The sequence below is a fragment of the Leuciscus leuciscus genome (assembly GCF_965113295.1).
Source record: "Leuciscus leuciscus genome assembly, chromosome: 24".
Taxonomy (NCBI): domain Eukaryota; kingdom Metazoa; phylum Chordata; class Actinopteri; order Cypriniformes; family Leuciscidae; genus Leuciscus; species Leuciscus leuciscus.
In genome coordinates this window covers 6,791,694-6,814,264 of record NC_138723.1, presented here as the reverse complement: position 1 = coordinate 6,814,264, position 22,571 = coordinate 6,791,694, and the positions used below count along the sequence as shown (strand labels likewise).

At 39.9% G+C, this 22,571-nt stretch overlaps 1 protein-coding gene across 1 annotated transcript in view; it reads left to right on the top strand.

Moving 5' to 3' along the window:
• The first annotated feature begins 8,263 nt into the window (after positions 1-8,263).
• cntfr (ciliary neurotrophic factor receptor) overlaps positions 8,264-22,571 on the top strand; it is a 188,327-nt gene continuing 174,019 nt past the window's right edge. Inside the window, exon 1 of the mRNA XM_082157694.1 lies at positions 8,264-8,485. The gene's annotated coding sequence lies outside the window, so the exon portion shown is untranslated. The remainder of the gene's footprint in view (positions 8,486-22,571) is intronic.

The following is a 22,571-nucleotide window of genomic DNA, read 5'->3' as shown; positions in this document are numbered from 1 at the left end:
CAAAACCCCGGGCAGCTTTGCCCATGCGTCTGCATGAATAGCTAGGGGTTGAATACGAAGCGCGCTCCGTTCGCTCAGCGATGGAGAAGCTTCGGCGTGCTGCAACACAAGCGTCGTGCTTGTGACATTTGAGGCATGGGGCGCGCTGATAACAGCGGGCAGATTGCCCGCGCTGGACTCCTCTGCGGCGGTCAGCCGCGAGGGGAGGGCTGGGCGGTTCCCGTAGGAACTGTCATGTCTATGTGGGGATGTGGGCGCGGGACAGCGGGCACACTTATCACACCGAAAGCAATGTTCGCTTGAGTGAAGCGAATGCACGCTGGTTTCGTTTTTACAGAAACCGTGAGACATGCATAACGTGGCGTTAGTGGGCACTGGGTAGTGGGCACATTCACCATGTTTGAAGCGCAACCGATCTGAGTCGGTTTTATGTGCGCGAGCCCTGTGTGACAGGCTGTGCTTGTGTGTAGGGATGGGCACTGGACAATGGGCATTCTTACTACACATGAGACACCATCGGCCGTGGCCGGGACACCAGAAAATACACTCTTTTGGGGATTTATCTGGGTAGCCGTGAAAACGGCATTTGTGTGCAGGCAAGCGGGTGACAGAACCGGCTTGTTGGCTGCAGAAAACACTGGAACAGTCACATTTGCTGGAACTGGACGAGCGAATAGCTTTGGTGTGAGTCCGGCCGCAGCGGGACTGGAACACCGTCGTTTTCCTAGGCTTGCTAGGACGACTTCGGGGCCTCGGGCTTTACCGCAATCCTAGGTCGCGGACCACGCACGGCGGGGCGGCGACCGGATGATCGGGAGCGCGGTCTCGCGCTTCGGGCCTGGCGGCGCTGCGAAGTGGCGGCAGTGGACGGTGGCTGGGACTGTGAGCTCTGTGCAGACGGTTTCGCACGGCCTGCTGCAGAGCTGGAGCGCTTCGGGAGGAAGTGCTTCATAGCCTGTGACGCTTTCTGTATCTCTGCGAATCTCTCCGCAAAATCCTTGACGGAGGATCCAAAGAGGCCCATGGTGGAAAGCGGGGCGTCGAGGAACGCGGTGCGCTCGGACTCGGCCATTTCCGAGAGCGTCAGCCAGAGGTGTCTCTCGGTCACAGTGAGAGAGGCCATATTCCGTCCAATGGCCTGCGCTGCAGACTTAGTAGCACGGAGAGCGAGGTCCGTGGCACTCCTTAAGTCCGGCACGCAGATCGCGTCAGGTCCTTCCTCGTCCAGCTTACGGAGGAGATCGGCCTGGAAGATCTGTAACGTGGCCATGGTGTGCAGCGCTGATGCAGCTTGCCCGGCGGCGGCGAAAGCGCGGCGGAGCAGGCTTGACGTCGTGCGGCAAGCTTTAGAGGGTAGGGCCAGCTTAGCATGCCGTCCAGCGGAGGGCGGACATAAGTGGGCCGCTATCGCCTCTTCGACCGGCGGCAGCGAAAGGTATCCCCTGTTCTTGGCATCGTCAATTGCAGAGAATGCCAAAGAGACAGCAGGACGCACTCTAGCTGAATAGGGGGCGTTCCATGACTTAGCGACTTCTTCGTGTAGCTCAGGAAGAAAGGGCGCTGGTCTGGATGCAGGCGAAGCGCGCTCCCCAGGCAGGAAAAAGCCATCCAGCCGGTTGTGAGCGGGCTGCTCGGGCGAAGTACTCCGCGGCCTGTGCGAGTACTCGCATGAGCTCCGTCTCGATGGATGCTCTCTTGCCTGACGGTGTGTGGGCAGGGGGCGCGGGGTCCTCAGAGCCCGCCCAATCCTCACTGCCTGACGCCAGGATAGAGCAGGAATCATCCTCTCCCAGCAGGGCTTCCTCGTCAGCGATGTCAATGGAAGCGGCGGCAGACAGCGGCCGCTGTCCGTCAGGAAGAGAGGCTGACGAAGCCGGTGAAGCAAGCGGGGCGAACCGGCGAGCTTTGGCGGCTGGGGGAAGGTTCCGGGACCCGCTGGGCACGGCGCTTCTTACGGCGCGATGCCGCGGCGGGCGGGGGAGCAGTCTCAGTGAAGAAGGCCAGGCGAGTCCTCAGAGTCGCCATAGTCATCAGCTCGCAGTGAGGGCAGCCGCCGTCAGCGAGCGCGAGAACTGCATGTTCCTCACCCAGGCAGGAAACGCAAACCACGTGGCGGTCCCCGTCACTGAGTGTGGCTCTGCACGAGCCGCAGGAAGGCATCTTGAAAAAGTCGCAGCGGCGACACACACACACACAAACAGAGTACAGAGTAATAGAAAGGATATAAGCGCCGGAAAGCGCAGCAGGAAGGCAGGAAGGCGGCGCGGCCAGCGACTTCAGTGACTCGTCCCGCTGAAGGTGCTCTCTCTCAGACGGCGCGGCTTCTTCTCCAGCTCCAGCGATGCGTGTGCTTCGCTTGAAGGATGAAAAATCAGATAATAGCTGACTGCGAGCGGTATTTATAGGCCTAGACCACGCCCGTTTCGGCGGGACGTGACGCAGCGGGCGCGAAGCACCCTGATTGGGTCTGGCGTCACGCCAGGCCTCGCTCGATAGGCTGCTGCAGTTGCCGCAGAGCAGCCAATAGGCGCGCGAGCTGCCTCGCCTATGTCTGCATGCTGCCGCAACGCGTTTTGCATTATTAAAAATTAAGGATAATTTTTGGCTTCAATATCTCGCGGAAAAGGATTTTCCCCCTAGCGTAAGATATCTTACGCAGTACGAGAGACCTCTCGTAAGAGAACCAATGACGTCTGTTCTAGTGTGTGACTCACTCACGAGCTTCCGTATGGTGTTTAACATATGTGATGCACTCTGTGTGTGTTTATATTTTTAGGTGAAGAATCCCTTTAAATTTCATTGCATTACATATAAATATCAAACCAAGTGGCATTTGCAAACAAACAATGCTCAAACTTTGATAATAACTAACTTTTTTAGACAATTATTTCAACCCAATTAGTCTCAAGGTTATTTTTTTGTGAATGTATGAAGTCGGTTCTCCTCAAGTTCACGCAGGTGACGGCAGAATATAAATGTTATATTCAGTTTAGTTTGGTTTTCTTTCCTTGTGTTCATTTCCTGTCTGCATGTCTGACGTGTTTCTATGGTTTCTGATTTAATTGTATTACCCTGTTCAGCTGAGTTCACCTCGTTAAAGGGATAGTTCACTTTGAAATTAAATTTTGGTATGTTTTAGCTTACCTCAAGGGCATCCAAGATGTAGGTGTCTTTTTTTCCGCAGTAGTTTCAATTTTGATATTTTTAGGTCAAACCGTTCTTGTCTGTCAGTCATATAATGCAGGTCTATGGTCACCACCTCAAAGAGCATGCACAAAGTCCACTTTGTCCACAAAGTCGCCTTGGCTACTGCAGTTCATTGGAACGAAACCGTAGCCAAGGCGACTTCTATTGTATATCTATACCCGCCCGCGCTCTCAGATCACTTGGACGTGGCTGTGTACAAGAGGTAAAAACGATATAAATACTGTTCGTTTTCTCACACAAACCGCTCGTTTCTTGTCTTAGGCCATCAATGTGTACTTACGATGGGGAATTGTTTAATTTGGACGATGGGGAATTGTTTTAATTTGGACTTTGTGCATGCTCTTTGAGACAGTGACCATAGACCTGCATTATATGACTGACAGACAAGAACGGTTTGACCTAAAAATATCAAAATTGAAACTACTGAGGAAAAAAAGACACCTACATCTTGGATGCCTTTGAGGTAAGCTAAAACATACCAAAATTTAATTTCAAAGTGAACTATCCCTTTAACCTGTGTATTTAAGTTCCTGTGTTTGAATCTTCATTTTTCCGGTATCGTCCATGTTACCTGGTTGTACTACTTTGCCTACCTGCCTTTGTCTAAGTTTGTTCTTTGAATTTTACTATTAAAGACTAATTAGTATCTTTTTATCTTTTATTGTCGTGCTTTGGACTTCCACGAGTGTGACAATAACAACCACTGTAGTTCATTATATTAACAAAGTGACACTCTAGTTTAGATTCCATTTCTCACTATTAACTAGTTCATTATTAGCATGCATATTACTAAGATCAGTAGCGAACCGTGACTTTTGAACCTTGGCCCTCTCACCCCCTTCCCTCGTCATAAACTCAGCCTAAAATCAGCCTACCTTACCATGTACTCTTCTATAAAACTGCATGATACCTTTGACAAGAAATACCACAATCATACCTCAGAGTGAGCGTAAGAATTATCACCAAAATGAAACAAAAAGTCATAAAACGCAAATCATCATTACCAATCACAGAGCTGATAGCATTAGGCGGAAAGATCCTAATATGGAGAAACCGGACGTCTACACAACACAATCTCGGCAGATTTGAAGAGTTTATTTTCTCAAAAAGATTTAGATGTTTATAAATTCCCCAAATAACATTAGAACTGATTACTTTTATTAAAATTTTATTTTCCTTTTTAAACTATTATTTAGAAGTTTGTGAATATTATTTTTTAATAGTAAGGGCCCTGATGGTTTGCCTCTAACTAGGATACTGGCTGTTTAATAGACTTATAAAGCACATATTAATGCCTTATTCCGCATTACCATATTCTACATCCATAATCCTATATACCCAATTCCTAAACTACTACCTTACTAACTATTAATAAGCCATAATTAGGAGTCTCTTGAGGCAAAAGTTGTAGTTAACAGTTAATAAAGAGAATTTGACCCTGATCTAAAGTGTGACAAGCTCCACAAAGTTTACAAAGTTCACTTATTTTGGAACCAAACTAATTTCATTTACCGGTAGTCATTTTTTTTATTGAAAATTGTGCTTGTGTTAAATTGCCATAAATGCCACTTGTTTTGGTATTTTGCTAAAATTTTAATTGTATCTTAAGTGTCCAAAATACTGTACGCTTTGGGGCCACTATATCTGAACAAAACCATATTCATTTTTAGCCCTGAGCATTTCACTTTGGTTGTGTTAAGAAGTAATACAATTTTTAGGTTTCCTTAATAAAAGTAGTCGTCTGTTGTGTAAACACACATCCCCATATTTGCTGGCCATTCCGGGCGTCTGAAATACGCCTCAGGGAATATATCTGCCTGTGATCTTACTCTTCTCTGAAGTTCTTATAAGTAACAAACAGCCTCAGACAGCTTTCAGTCCACTCAGTGTCCATGAACCTGAGGCAAGTCTCTACAGGATTCCTCGCTAATATTAGCATTTTCATATTATAAATACAATATGCTATGATGAGACATGCATAAAAAATAGCACTAATCAAACGAGCACTCAGACACACTGAGGGGAAGGTTAGAGCATTCACGTCCGGTTACACGTGTTCAGTGTTTCACTGAGAGGTTAGCTAGAGAGTAGGCCTACATTTGAAATTCTGTCTGCAAATATTACAATGGTTTCAATGCTGTCGGTTACATTTTAATGGGCAAACATTCAGTCATTGTAAGTCGATGTAAAAAGGCTGAAATTATCGATGAATCAAAGTTTGAATGGAGTTTGCATGTTGAATGATTTGGGCTGAAGTAACTGCAGCAGTTTAATACTTCGGGTCGGAGGTTTAGAGCAAACCCTAATCTGGATGTACAGTGTAATTGAAAGCGCTGTAATTACCTCCAGGGAAGTTCGCCAACATCTATTATCAACTGAACAAAAAATAAGCTCTTACTCTTTTGTCATTTCTCACCAAACTTGGTACAATTAGCATATCCTGAAAGTAGAGATCTGAGGCTGGGCGATTAAAGAACCAGTTTGTGAATCGCTTGAACTTAATCGACCAGATGCGGTGCAGTTTTGACACAGGCAGCTTTTAGAACTCACAAACATTAACACACTACAAGGATTCACAACTAATCAGAGATAATACCTTTAACTCTGTACCATTAAAGTCAGAAACCAGTAAGTATATTGGTAACACTTTATTTCCATCCATCCATCTATGAAATGTTGAATTTTCCATATCCATCCATCCATCCATCCATCCATAAAATGTTGAATTTTCCATATATATCCATCCATTCACCCCTCATTGAATTTTCCATATCTATCCATCCATACAATGTTGATTTTTCCATATCTATCCATCCATCGATAAAATGTTGAATTTTCCATGTCTATCCATGCACCCCATACAATGTTGATTTTTCCATATCTATCTATCCATCCAGCCATCCATCCTTGAAATGTTGAATTTTCCATATATATCCATCCATTCACCCCTCATTGAATTTTCCATATCTATCCATCCATACAATGTTGATTTTTCCATATCTATCCATCCATCCATCCATCCATCCTTGAAATGCTGAATTTTCCATATCTATCCATATATGAATAAATGTACTGCTGATCTGTTAAACATCATATAATGTTCATCAATGACTTACTGTAAGCTGCGTCTCAAATGAAACACTGTGCACAATGCACTATATGTAGTGTATTACTCTGTGTAGTGTATGAATTTTATTAGGTTATTTTGTCACTCAACGTCAGAGTCTGATGCCCTTCCCCGTACGCTGTGTAATTAAAGCTGCGACAGTTGAGTGACATTCCACACTTCGTATTTTCCTTTAATTTAGTGCATCATTTAAAGTGCACTTTTCCTTTTTTGGAGTTTTCAGTGTGAACACACTCCTCACACTATTTATATTTAAAAACATCATAGAATAGTCCATACGTATGCGAATTGGGACGCATTGTTGACATTAAATATAAAGTAAGTGACCCCCAATTTCTATCATTTTATGGTATTTCAGTATTCGAGCTGCTGAATCCAAAACTGGTTTGGGCTCTGAACCAAAATAACAGTAATTCCTGTTATCACTCAACAGTATCACTGTACTTCAGCTCATCTTCTAACTTTACACTGTGACGGAATGATCCTGCAGTGCATTGTGGGTAGTCTCCCCCACTGACTGAATGGTGAACAGACTGATAGGAGGGCTAGTAGTGACTTTGCTTTTCTGTGGAGCAGCTCATGTTTAATGCACAGCCCTGCTGAGCTCTGAGTATTGATTTGTAAATGCACGCCGTGTGTTTATCCGGCTAAGATTCTCACCATTGTTTCAGGAGGCACATTTGCATAGAAGCAAGAGCCCAGGAGAGAGAGAGAGAGAGAGGGGGAGCATAAACTGGTGATGAGCTGTAGTTCAAATGTGGTTTAAAGGAATAAATAAAAAAACACGAGAGAGGAGAAAAGAGAGAGAGACAGAAGAAGGAAGTGAGGTAAAAGGTTTAGAAGCTAATGATTGTGATTGGCGGAAATATTCATTCATTCGTTCATTCCTTTTTGTTTTATATTGTTTACTATTTGGTGTATGGGTGGTCTGTTTGTTATGTCTGGTATAGTTGTTTATATTTGGTGTGTGTTGATTGTTGTGTTTCATGTGCAGTGTTTGTTATGCTGAATTTGGGGTTTGTTGTGTTTATGTTTGGTGTTCTGCATGTCGAGTATGCTTTGATTGTTGTGTTTGGGGTACGCTGTTTTTCAAATTGTTTTTAGGGTTCGTTGTAAGTTATATTTGGTGTTTGTTTTTAGTTATTTGCTTCATCTTAAGGACCCTTTGCTTTTTAGTTTGAAGATAAAAAACATCAAATGGCCAAAGGGGATCTTTACAAACATTTAAAACATTATCTTTATAAACATTTACAGTTATTATAACTATATGTATACAACAAGCAATTCATCTTAAACAACCCAGTATAGGAGGCGTCAGTCAGGAAGTATTTAGCATTTTAAAATGCCATAACCGCAAACCTACGCCTAAAATGCTAGTAGAACTAGTAAATGCCAAGTTGAAGGAAACATGGCTAATGAGATCTCTTTTGCATCTCAATAGTTTCTCCTGGACAATGATGTGATTAAGGAGAGATCAAATTGAGACTTTTTCTTAAATCTTTTTGTTATTTTCCTCCTGTAAAAAACAAACAAACAAAAAACCTTCAACAGTTTCAGGCAGGATCTCAACAACTGAGTCTCTTTTTAATCAAATTGTTCCTTTATTTTTGTGTCTCCTACAAAAATTGTAGGTGAAAACTTTTAAGATAAAGTGTACAATTAAATAACGCATAACCAAAAACCCTATTAAGTCTCCTGAGCTTATAGAAATTCCCTTTGGGTGGTTGCATTTGTGTTTTTGTTAATGGAGCCCAGGGTATTGCAAGCATATGTCATTGCGCGCGTGTGTGTGTCTCTGGCAGCGCACACTTCCTGCAACAGTGGCTAGGGGGTGCATGTGGACAGAAGAAGCCACACTAATATATTCCTCACTGGCTGCTGTGAGCTGGTCACATGGGGAGCCAGTGCGAGTTTAAAAGTGCTTTGGTTTCCCTTCAGCCAGTGCAGTGTGAGCCTTTGCTTGAGACGCACACACATACACACACACTACACGCCTTTGCCTACAGAACAGCAACTTTCTGTACTGGAGCTTCTCTGATATACACACACACGCACACACATTTTCACATCTGTGTGCAGCTATAGAGGACAAGACACAGACATTAAGGAGCAGAGGAAGATAAGGCTAGAGACGGAAGCAAACGCTTTTAAGTAAGTACCTTGATTGTATCTCTTCTTTATAAACTGTCAGTCATTTTTTTAATGGGAGAGTTTTGTTGCATGCGGTGCAATTTGATTTTGTGCTTTGAAGGACAAGAAAGACATGCAAAGATGGACAGATTGTTTTGTTAGCTATTTTGGAGCTGGTTGGGATCAACAAATGATTGGCAAATGTCACCTAATGGATTATTTCCTGGTTGCTTGAGGTTGGACCTGGTGTCACAGTGTTCTAGCCTCAGCGTCCCCGGCTCGCTGCACGTGTTAGAAGGATGCGAGCGTGTTAGACAGCCGCGCACCATACGAGAAATGTGATTCATGCAGCCTCACTCCGGGAAGAGGAGGCAAACAAAGTGCATGGACAGAGAGGGAGACGGGGGTGAGGATCAGGGTACGGAGGGAATGGGAGAGAAAGACGGGCGACCGAGTGAAAGTGGAGAGGCTTTGAAAAGCCCTGACACTAGGCAGACAATTAGCCCCGGCTTCTGTTATCTGTGCCTTTTCTGTAGCCGCTGCCCTGAAGGCGCGGGTCAAGGGAAGAGCTGACCCAGTGTCAACACTCCTGCATGGAAGCCATTATCAGGACCTGATTGATTAGTTTTAGCGGAAATCTCCTCATCTCCTCCTCCTTCGCCTGCTTGGGCTGCCGCTTTTTTTGTTCTTTGGCTGGGGTTTGTATCTTGCTGGTTTCCCTGGGTTTACTTTCCTCATCTGTGTCTTGGACTTTCGTTATGAGCAAATCTCATGGAAACTTGTCTGGGTAACTTTTAGTTTTTTTAAAAATCAACAAAAATATTTTGAATGAAGAACCTTTTTTAAAATAAGTATTTTTATTTGTTTGCATTATTTTGTATTATTTTTTAATTTTATTTTTTAAACGTGTTCATTATTATTGCACCTGGACAATTTAAATTAAATGTGGCAATTTTTTGCTTAAAAGTCTGTCGATCTATTTTGGATTTACGTGTGTGTGTGTATATATATATATTGTGTTTAAGAATAAGCAAAGGCTCACTATATATTATATAATTCTTGATGACTCTACAGTCATATATACAAAAAGTTCGTAATGCAAAGTGTCACAAAGCAAAAAGTCTTACAATCAAAAGATACATTTAATTTAGCAAAATCTAATGTCTTATTACTGACGTTGAAATATGACCTGGACACATTCTTGACAGGTTCCATGAGATGCACCCTTCTTCTGCACATCTACTGCTCGTTTTGACTTATTGGGAAGCGACATCCATTTATTGGTGGGCTAAAACTCTTTATCTGTAACACAGGAACATGCTGCGGGGGTAAACCTCTTTCTCTTTGGTTTTAAAGACTCTGCCCTCCTCACATTAGCTCAAAGGGGGGTCAGCTTAAATCCGGCAGGGTTGACACTGCCTTAATGACGCCCTGTTTCATGCCTTATTGAAAGCGGTGACTGAATGGCTGCCGGACACCTACTTTTCTTTTTAAACGAGGGTCTCTGCTTTCTCTGTGCAGCGTTTCAGTTCGTAAAGCCTTCACTAAAGGGGCTCTCGCTGTCATCTGAGCAGCCTATAGCTTGGCACCTGGTTTTAGTTTGACTCCATCCACACCAACACAGTAAAAGAGCAACACGTGCTGGTCCGGGGATCTTGTGTGGATGTGAAAAAAAACCTTGCAGGCTCAATAAAAGAGCTAAAGTGAGGTGCAAGCGCTACATTAGGCTTAATTGAACTAATACTGTCCTATTGGCATATTAAGGTCTTGGAGAAGCAGTACATCTTTAGGTCTGGGATCACGGTAGGGATTCCTCTCGCGGGGTGTGATTCGAGACCCCATGCTCGCGTTCTTCGCTCTAATCTCTCCGTCTTGCCCCGGAGCAGTGTTTATGATTCAAACAGAAGAAAAGTAAAATAACACCAGCATAATATTTCCCTTAACATCCTTACCCCTTGGATAAACATCCTTAAACAGATGTCAGAAAGCAGGCTGATCACAGACAACGGGGGCTGCCGATGCTTTCTTCCCCAACATACACAAATTCTACAAATTAGAAGCTGGTGCTTGAGGAATCCGCCAGGAAAACGCTTCCCAGTCCGTGCTGCTGCTCCTGTTTTTAAAGCCAGGACCACACTGAGATGAAATAGTCTGTAATTTTTATGAACTAAATTGTTAAACTGTTGTGGTGTGTTGGTAATTCAATGCTAACTCAATTATGATTTGATTGATTTATCAATTTCATTTGACTGGGATTTTTAAGCATGGTCTTTTATGCAGTAAATAATAATTTTCAAGATGATCAGCTATGTTATTTTCTTGACTCTTCCAATTTAGCCCTTCACTGAGCTAACTAATGTGATGTTGCCACCATTTGATAGAGAGAATGTGGATGGTGATTGGCGACAAACCCATGCGCTGCATTAGTATTCATTAAAATGCATTTAATTGCAAGAAATCTTGTTTTGACTTCCACATGAGAGACATTTATATTCATATCACTTTATACAGAGATTGGACTAGATTTGCATTTCCTGAAAGAGATAATGCTTTTGCAAGGCAGTAAAGCCCAAAGTATATTTTGGTTTTCACCCAAAGGCACGTGAATTGTGATTTTCTAAATGCGTGTATATGTGCATTCGGCTCGCACATGAGCCTTGAATTTTTTGTTGTTGCACTAATTAGTTGGTCCACATGGTGGCGACGCTGACTCGACCATTACTTTACATTTGAAAAAGTAACCGAAGAGACGGAACAACAACGAACTACTGGAGACCGCAACAACAAAAGATGCCCACGACACACCCAAATAAAGAAATACACGCAACTCTAGTTGTGTACATACATTTGTATCACTTATAACTTCTGGAGGGAAATAAGTTACACTTTTCAGTGCGCACGTGTCGACCACCTGTGGTATCAGATTGGACGGCTATGCGTTCGGCTGAAGGCATACTCTGAACATTAGCGCCAAAACTTAAGTATACTTTGGTCATAAAATGTAGTTTTACATAAAATTAGGTTTATGAATGAAAATGAAATGAGGACATGTGTTCTGCTGGCTGTGGAATAGAATTAAATCACAATGACACCATCTTTGCAAGTGAAGGTGACGGATATATAAATGCAAGAAAAAAAGACCAATCACAAGTCCCTATGCAAATACATGTAGAAAAGGGACCAATAGGAACATAATATGCAAATCAGTTACATTAAAATTGCACATCTTAGGGTACGTTTACACAACAACGATATGCTTAAAACGGAGAAGTTTTTCCTTTGAGTTTTCCGCGTACAGACGACACCATTGTCAAAACGATCCCCATTCACATGGATCCGCGAAAACGACTAAAAACGCCTTAGTCTGCTGCCAGGCCATTACATGGCGATGAAACACTATAGACTGAACACGTAATACGCATGTACATGACGTCATCGTCTTCAGAAATTCGCGTTTTTGTTGTTTACATGAAGACCGTTTTCAAAACTTTGCGTTTTCAGGGACCCAAAACGCCGTTGTCGTGTAAATGAATGGCCAAAACGCATAAAAAGTTTTACGTTTTTAGTTGAATACGGTGTCGTGTAAACATCCCCTAAACCTGAAATGATCTACAACACAAAGTTTGGATTGAGTGATTAAGTAGTTCAGATTGAAATGGTAACAGAAACATAATAATTATGGTATGAACAACGTGCATACAGGTTATTTTAATCATAAAAGTGTCTTTGCACCTTAATGGTCTGATTTGTTGTGTCTGCCTTGGTATGGAAATTATGTTATATGCTTTAGATGGATGCATCTGCATGTTGCATGGACCCACCTTTTGGGCTCCAAGTCAACCTCAGATCAAACTATCCCTGCTAGTATGGACGGTCTAATACATTGACTGCAGCCCACCCTGATGCTCCTCCGCCCAAAGGAGTCTTCTAGATTTGCCTCTACTTTAAACTAATAAATCCCCGGGCTGCATGAAATCTATTATTCTGCCTTTATCCTGTCCACAAAACATCCTCTATTACCCAATTTTGCTTTTCACTATACCTGGATCATAACTAACCCGGTTAACGCAAGCATATGAGGTTATACGTCTACACAAATCCAGATACATTTGAAAACACATCTTTTTCACTTAAGTTCAGCCTTTCAGTCCACACTGAGACTGCATTTTTGTCCTTTGAAAACTGAGCTTTCTGGGCTTTTTCAGTTTTCAACATTTTAGTCTTGATGAGGAACATTCTAGTGTGGACATAAAAGCCATTTTCAAATGTATCCAAATTAATGTAGATGCAGCTTAACTTAACCTTGGTCCTCTCCTCAATGGCTCTCTTCCTGTTCAGTGGCAATGAAGATATTTCATGGGGTATCATGACAAATCCAGTACCTCCATCCCAAACTCTATTTAAAAGAGACATCTAGACCCTTGCTAATTAAACACTGAATACACATTTGTTATTTAGAGGCTGAAGGCCAGAAGTGCGTCTGCTTGTCTTTGAAAGGTCAATGAGTTTGCCGTTGCCTTGAACGTAACTCTGGTTTCTGAACTTTCGAGATTAATTTACTGACCATAGGCCTGTCACGATTATGAAATTTGGCTGACGATTAATTGTCTAAAAAATAATTGCGGTTATGCCGATTAATTGTCAGTTTTAGGGCTTTGACGATTAATTGTCTGTGTTAGGGCTTTGGCGATTATGCTGATTAATTGTCTGTTTTAGGGCTTTGTGCTTCATTCATTAAATAATTGTGATGAATTTAATCCTTTGTAAGTTATCATTTTGCAGTGTAAGATTACAGTTAACACCTTTAAATATTAAATAAATATATTCAATAGCTATGACAATTTGTTTATTAAACTTAGTGAGTGTATAAATCAGCAGCAAAAAGTAATTTTTGAAAACATCTGCACAGTAATTTTATAAAATCTAAACATGTTAATAAAAACAAATGTGCACAAACCATAATGATACGCTTCAAAACAGAGCGGAACAAAGCGCGTATGCGCATCGCGGGTGCAGAATGATGTGCTTAATGCAACATGGAGTCGCAGTGTGCAGCGCTCGCTGCACAAGTGTGCATTTAAAAGTTCACGGCACAAAGCGAAGAAATGTCGAGGGCACAAATCCTAGTGTATATCTGTCCAACAGTTTGTTGATCATTTGTTTCTTCACAGTTTTAAACTCCAGTTATTGTGCGTCTGATGCCAATTCATAGTCCTTGTGCTGTGTAGGCACACGGTAGCGAGCGAGTCATTTAGAAATAGCAAAAAACTCCAGCAAAATAAAGTCATTTTATGCAAATCCACAGCCCTTTATCTACAGATCAAGCATTATAACGTCAATGTCACATTGGAGAAAGTTTTACCGTGTATTCTGTCGTAACCGGACGATGCGCGCTGTTTGAATGCTGAATGGAATGATTGACAGCTGCAGAGTTTGAATGCTGAACGGAATGATTGACAGCTGCAGATGAGTTTGTGAACTTTAATTTAACAATGTAAATATACTACTGTCCTCACATTAAGCTATGAAATGGCTTCAGATGACTTTGAATATATTGCTAGAAAACGTAATTAGTGCTTGTCTATTTATTTTGGTCCATGACTCCCCCTTGTGCCGTAGGCCTATAAAAGAGCGCAATAATCGCGGTTGTCTGAAACAATCGCGGTTAGATCAAATAATCGCGATCATACGATTATTTAATTATCGCGACAGGCCTAACTGACCACCTCTATCACTTTTGCACCTGTAGATAAAGATTTAAACCAGGCAAAATTGTCCAAGGTCAGGGCACAAGGGTAACCCGTACCTCTAGGCACAGTGAAAAATACAGGATGACCAGGAAATAAAGTAACCTAAATAACAACCCTCGAATACCACCAAGCGAAGAGCAACCCAGAAAAATGCTGGAGCTCTTCTTTGGCCACAACGCAAGCTTTTAATCTATTAACTGCTGATCCTTAAACTCTAATCAATGCAGGCTTTTATATTTCCATTAAACGAGAAAGGGAAATGAATAAATAAATCATGCCGTCAGAGTGCCCAGCCTCCTTCACTTGGAAAACCATCACAGACGGACCTCTTCTTAGCGTGTGCATTGCAAATCGTGTTAGCGCTCTGGGGCAGAGTTATTTACCCAATTTCCCTCCATCCCCTTAGCTTTTTATGGTATGTCTGCATTATTAGTGCCTCTGCTTTTGATAGCAAGCACGCTCGTTTATTAAGGGAAGGGGTCTGCAGACTTTTTGGACAAGGGGGGAGGCGTTGTGTTGACTGGGAAACGTTAACTGCATTAGCATTCCCTATTTGGCCTCTGATTGGAGTGGACTGGGGAAAATGCCAAGGTACATTTCTCTGTTTACGCCCCTGCATGGGTTACTATGAATCCTGGCACTTATTCAAGGTTGAGGGCCTCTGGACACACCACATTTGTGTTGCCTTAGACCTGAATGTCCAACGCAAACTGCTTGGTTCCTCTTGCGAATTCAACAAACCTCATGCATAACCTGTTGATGGCATGGTGAACCTCATATGTGAATGACATTTACGTGTGAGAGTGATAAAGAAACGTGGATAAATGTGAATATACCGAGGTTGACATCTGCTAAATTTGTCAAGAGAAGGATGACATTTTTAAAAAGGAGGCACGACATGAAGCAGAGTTTACGTTGTTTGAGGGTGCCAATTTCTTCAAACACATCTGATCATGTATGTGTGTGTGTGTGTATATACTGCACATTACATTTAGTTTCCTCCTCAACAAGGTTGCAAATTGTGTTTTTAAAATGCTGTTCAAGTACCGCCATATGTCTTAACAATGAACAACACTATTAAGCTGTCTTAATGGCAAGAAAACACTGTTTAATATTGCATAAGTCTACCCTTTCGCCCTGCAGCTTTTCAAACGGCAAACCTGAGCGATTAGATATTGTGAAATCCGTTTAAAATAATCTCCTCTTCTTATTCTTAACTTAACGTGCCAAGCTAACTTGTATTGTCACCTGCAAGCATGATTAGATTTAGAGTGTTTAAAAGGCTTTTAATTGAAAACGGTGGCTTTATTAACAGTGCTGTGAAGCCCTGCAGGTGGACTCAATCTGCCCTGTAATCCTAGCAGTCTGGGTGTGATACGATTGTTTTCACTAAGCATACTGAATTAGCTGTGCTCCCCGCTGCCCACAGCTGCTAGTGCCTGCATCTAGGAGCTCTTTCCTTCGAGAGAAATACTTTCATCTCATTAATGTGGCTTAATAGTTGCGGCTGCTATGGAAAATTGCATAGATTCCTTGAATGACCTTTTAAAGGAGTCATATCAAATTTTCCTTGATCCATTGAGGTGAAGAAGTTCATTGTAGCCTACTGTGAAAACATATTGTGACTAAAAATAAATTTAAAAAATAAAAAAAATAAAAAAATCCATTCCAAAAGACTATTAGTTTATTTGCAAGTTGTAAAGGTTTATTATTAGAGGTCATTGATTTATTTATTTTTTGTTAGATTTTTATTTTATTGTATGGGTTTATTATTATTATTATATAAAAACGGCCCATTTCATAAATTATTGTTTTTTTTAAATCAATATTAGTTATTCTATTAAGTTAATGTTCTCTCAGTTGGTAATTACTAAGGTTAAAGGGATAGTTCACTTTGAAATAAATTTTTGGTATATTTTAGCTTACCTCAAGGGCATCCAAGATGTAGGTGTCTTTTTTTCCGCAGTAGTTTCAATTTTGATATTTTTAGGTCAAACCGTTCTTGTCTGTCAGTCATATAATGCAGGTCTATGGTCATTATCTCAAAGAGCGTGCACAGAGTCCAAATTAAAACAATTCCCCGTCCTCCAAATTAAATAATTCCCCATCGTAAGTACACATTGATGGCCTAAGGCACGAAACGAGCGGTTTGTGTGAGAAAACGAACAGTATTTATATCGTTTTTACGTCTTATACACAGCCATGTCGAAGTGATCTGATCTGACATGTGCGCAGACTGGTGCATAGATATATACACACTAGACGTCGCCTTGTCTACGGCAGTTCATTGGAACGAATGTCTTTAAGGCGACATCTAGTGTATATATCTATGCACCAGTCTGCGTACACGTCAGATCAGATCACTTCGACATGGCTGTGTATAAGACGTAAAACCGATATAAATACTGTTCGTTTTCTCACACAAACCGCTCGTTTCGTGTCTTAGGCCATCAATGTGTACTTACGATGAGGAATTGTTTAATTTGGACGACGGGGAATTGTTTTAATTTGGACTCTGTGCATGCTCTTTGAGACAGTGACCATAGACCTGCATTATATGACTGACAGACAAGAACGGTTTGACCTAAAAATATCAAAATTGAAACTACTGCGGAAAAAAAGACACCTACATCTTGGATGCCCTTGAGGTAAGCTAAAACATACCAAAAATGTATTTCAAAGTGAACTATCCCTTTAAAAGGGACTTCAGAAACCCTTTAGTGACACCGGTGGCCGCTTAGTGAACTGCAGCCAGCAACTGCAGCCACTCGTGCACAAGTAACAACAAGAGACTGAACATGATTCAATGTCCCGATATACTCACTGCAAAGTTATTTTTCGTTGTTTGTTAGAAGTAAAAATAAGTTGGAAATACCTTTGCAGCAATACACTGTTAAGACGAACATCCCGACGCCATGCACGCTGCTGTGAGTGACATGCAAATATGTGCTGCGCGCTTTCCTCTCAGTAACACAATTAACAAACAACAAAAATGACAGAGGTGAGAAAGCAGCAAAGAAAGCATCTAATCAGAACAATGTGGATATTGCTCCAGCTCTGCGATTCACTGCATCATGTCGACAGATGAGGTAATTAAATCACACTGTTTTATGATAGTTTGACTATAGCCTAAGGCATATTTAAGACTAGGACTATATAGATAGATCTGGCTATGTGAGACTATAGTTTGAATCAATACATTTTCTTTGCATTTGCAAGCATTTCATATTTCATAGTACAGAAGGCTCTCGGGAGCGCGCGTAACCGTCACATTTTTGATTTTCCCGGCTAAAACGTCCCGAGTTCTTCACATAAAAAATAAGTCCGGCTTGTCCACCTTATTCCTATTCCTTAAACTGTAAACAATCAGTGAAACGCTCGCTCTATCAATGCAATACGTTAAAAAGTCACAATGAAATCTACTCACCCTTAAACCATCGAACATTAAAAGGCAATTTAAAAGTGTAAAAGCATCAGCAAGGTATTTCAACAGACCAAATAGTTTTAAATAAATAGTCTTTCCACAGCAATAACGGATGGGTTAAATATCACTGTAGTAATATATCTGTATTATGTAACTTATGTTGCGTTAATCAAAAATGTTCAGCATTATGTGATAGCCTACTATTTCAAAGTGATTTCCGTCATTTTGACAAATTATAAATTGCATTTACCTGTGAACAAACCTGGAAAGAGACGTGATGATGTGAGGAGAATAACGAGAGATTCTTCGTGCATTCCAGTGAATTATTAATGAAATATATCGTAAATTAAATTCGGGAGAACAGACCACAATTGTGCAGTAGCCTAGCCTATATGTTGTCCTTTTTCATACTTTTACTGTGGATTGCAAAGGGAAAAAATAAATTAATCACGAGGAAAATAAAGCAGCGACTGAAAAGAGCGTCCAGTCAAACTGACGGATCAGCTTTATTTGTTGGGCAACCTTATGATTTGAAATGATTCGTTTCAGCCTTTTTGAATGGATGTTCCCCAAACCGGAAGTGCCACCCATAATTCAAAACAGTAAGGTCGTCAGGAATAAGGTGGATAGACAATCTAGGAAGTCAGGGAATGGGGAAAGTCTCTTTTTTTTTTCGTTTCAAGCTCACAGGTTGGCATAAATAGTGATTAGTAATACATGACAATTCTTACATATACCACCTATAAGATGTTGTTTGCATATTAGTTCCATCATAATTTTGTTATTTAATGTTTTAGTAGTCTACCTTCACAAAGAGTTGCTTGACACACAAAAATGTGCAGATATATATTGAACTGAATTGCTCTGAAACAAGCAATTATTTCAACTTTTCAGGCTTGGCATCAGAACACAGCATATGGATGATGTACAGTATACTGCCGATATGTTTGTCATGTCAGGATGTCTCTGAGAGAGCCCGGGTGTCCAGGTGGCTTAACTGCCTACTTAATGAGCACCAAATGACTATATCTCATCACCAGATGGCAAATGTTATAAGAACGTCATTTACTTTGAATCTGTCTTTGCTGCGTTTTTTAGAAATAATTGGACTGTGATTACAGTGAAATGTCATGCTGAGTACCCTAACATCATCAGGCTGACGATATTTTAAAAAACGAGGACCCCCTGCTGTTTGCTCATTAGGGGTTTTATCTAACTAGCATGGCGCTATAGGGCCGGAATGATTTTTTAAAAGACAAACAATTTTCATATAAAATAATTGTAAATCTGTATTCATTCTATGATCAGTTGTTTAATATTACTTTGTACAATAATATACATCAACGACAGGGTGCCATGATGCACATTTTATGCATTATTACTTGTGCGAGCCAGAGAGCAGATATTAACATTCTATTAGGTTGTTTGATGATGAATCACAAAACTATGAACAGACTCTGTAGTGACACACACCTTCATTTAGAGGTTCTGCAGTTTAATACGGTCCGTCCAGTTAAACATACACTTGGCCTTGGTCCCACCAGCCATTTTGAAAAATTATATATCACTATTTTACACATTTTAGAGTAGTAGGAAAGTTAAACCTATGAAAATCAATGCAGATTTGGACAAATATAGGAACCAAAAATGCTCAGATTATTCATTGTAAAGGCCCACACAAAGAACTATAACTATAAAGATAACAATAACTATATTAGTGTTCACACCAACAGATATTGTTATGTTTATTCTAAGTGCACGCTGCAGTTTTGAAAGTGATTCCAACAATATTGTTTCTCCCATCGTTATAGTTTTGGTGTGGACTCTGCTATTCTCAGAATGATTTTTAGAACCATATATTTATTTATTATAAATATATTTATATTTATATTTATTCATTTAAATATTAGTTTTGTAAAGAAATTTAAATGTAGGCACAATTTTAGTTCCCTTTCGAGGGAACATCAATGCCACATCATGGTTTTGACCATGTTGTCCAATTCACACAGATATGTTTTATATAAAACTAATTTTGCATATTTAGGCATAACTTTTTAGATCAAAAGGTGTTTAAGATTGTGAGAAACAAACTCACTCAAGTGTGTTCACACTTTTGACTGGTAGTGTTTTTTTTTGTGTGTTTTTTTTATCAAACGACATAAGTTTTTTAAGGTTTAAATCACATTAATAAAACAATAAATTTGAAGTATTAATTTAAAATTTTAAATGAGCAACAGAATTCATAAATTAAAGAAAATAATAGAATAGAAGGCAGTACAATAGAAATACAGAAAGACACATTTTAGACTTTTAGACATTTTAGAAGCTGGTTGAAAATGTGTAAATACTATTTCAATATTACAATAATATTAACAAAATATGTAAATATCAGAATGTGTTGCATATATATATATATATATTTTTTTTTTTTTTTTTTTTTTTATGTGAATTTCCTTGTTCATCATTCTGAAAAAAGATGCACCCAGATCCACCAATCAGAAAAAAAAGTTCAGGAACGACTGCCCACTCCAATGAAGCAATGCAAGTGACAAAATAATTAAGTTGGTCTATTTGTACTCTCAAAAAAAAAAAAAAAAAAAAAAAAAAAAAAACCTCTAAAAGTTATTTTGCAGAAAGTCTGATGAGCTGGATCATCTTTTAAAATAGTTACTGTGTCTTTCACTGCAAACTCTATTAATTCTTAGCCTCTTTGAACTTTGTACTGAACAAAATAAATGATTATTTACTGTTTCATCTCATCTTAATCACCATAATGAAGTAGGGCAGTATGATTGGAAGTAGTTAATCTGCTTAGAGAAATGCTCTCCTCTACGTCTCTATAGTCATAATTATTCCTCGTTCATTCCGTAGGGAGGCAGTTTCCTTAAGACGTTCATTAATTATGACACAAACCATAACTCTTATCTCGTAAATAGTTCCCCCACACATTCACGCTGATTTCCTGTTTCTAAAATGAGCTTAACACAGGTGGCGGTGCGAATCTGGGGTGAATTTATAGCCGTCTTGCAAAACCTGCACTTGTCCTTTTTATGTCTCCCAAAATAATAAGACATCCTGATTAAGTAGCGAGTGGTGAAGATAGCGAGGAACAAATGCGCTAATGGCCGCTGGAAATAAAACAGTTGACAAGGCTGCATGTAATTTAAGCGGTTTGACGGCTTAGGTGCGAGTGTTGTGGGAAATATAACTGCGTATAATTTAGCCAGGATTTAAACCTTGTGTAAACAGTTAGAAGTGTCTTTGAACAAAACCCATCAGTCTTTTTCTCTAGATAAAGACGCATAGACAAGTTACAAGTCCTTCAGGGGAAGTTACATACACAACCATTCAAATGAAACAACTAATTAATTAGTATTTTTGGCCAGCTTTATATATAGCCAAAATACATTTTCAAAATCAGATTTGTTTTGATTTCCAATAAAAAAATACTTTATCCCTTTATAATAAGGCTTTTTTTTCTTGCTTATTTTCCCATAAACCTCACTGAAAACTCACATAAAGCAAAATTTGCACCGACTTAAAAACAGTTTACATGCACAATTACAACGTGGTTACTGGTCCCAGTTTGCAATGATTCTTTAATTGATACATTGCAAATATTCTGGATTTAAAGAAAGTCCTGATTCATTTAAATCCCATTCACGTCCATTCATCCCATAAATATAATTTCATCACGACTTGACAAGTCTGCCTGTTCAAAGCTAGTGACAAATGAACCTTGATGTGGAATGGCACACAAATATATAAACAAGGAATCATGCTAATGTTAAAGGAACAGCTGGTTAGCATGCTACATTTGGAAAAACCTGTAGTAACGTAATTGTCAAGAGCTTGATTTTCCCCACTCAACGTCTCTGGCTCTCAGGTAATCAACCGCACATTCAACACATGCAAGTTATGATGCAAAAAACTGATTAGACTAATTAAGAATAACAACTGTTCTATGAACGAATTTTTCATTCCAGTCCCTCGTCTGATTTGTTATGGTAATGCTCACATTTAGTCCGTGTTTCAAAAACTAGTGAACTGCCTAGGCAGCATTTGAAGTCATCACAGGTACCAGGTCCAACCCCAGTGTAAATGCAGTTTCAAAAGGTAGGAGCTAAAAAAAAAAAATTAAAAAAAGATGTTGGATCACTCCACAAATTAGAATATGATGTTTGTCCAATTTGCATTGAAATCATAAACACAGCTATTCTAAATCAGAAGTTTTTGAGGTAAAAAAAACAACAACAATAATTGCCTTTTATAGTGTGATAAGATGCATTCATTTATTACATTTTTCAATCACTTACTCTACCGTTCAAAAGTTTGGAGTCAGGTAAGTTTATTTTTTATTATTATTTTTACTTTTATTCAGCAAGAACACATTAAGTTGATCAGAAGTGACAGTAAAGACATTCATAATGTTACAACATATTTCTATTTCAAATAAAATATCGAATAATTATCGAATAATAATCAAATAATATTATTTTTACTTGAAATGCGCATCCCTACAAAATACGAAATGTCTTAATCAGGCAACAGACAAGCATCATAGCATAAGAAATAAATATAAAGAAATAAAATAAAGCAACAAAAACAATAAAATAATAATTCAAGTAAATAATAAAGAAAGAAATAAAAGAGGCTCTGCAGGACGGATTGGCTGTATACACACGGAAACGCAAGGGTGCCGTTTCAGATTTATCCACTCTGGGACCCGGGTTCAGTCTCCCACAACGGCGGATCCGTCTGGACGAAACGCTGATACGATACAATTTTTTTTTACGTATACAGCCAAACGCGTCTCCGTGTGGACAGAGCCTACTTTACATGTCACTATGTATGCAAATAGAAAACTGTTCTTTTCAATTGTAGTAATATTTCACAATATTACAGTTTTTGCTTTATTTTTTATTTTGGGTCA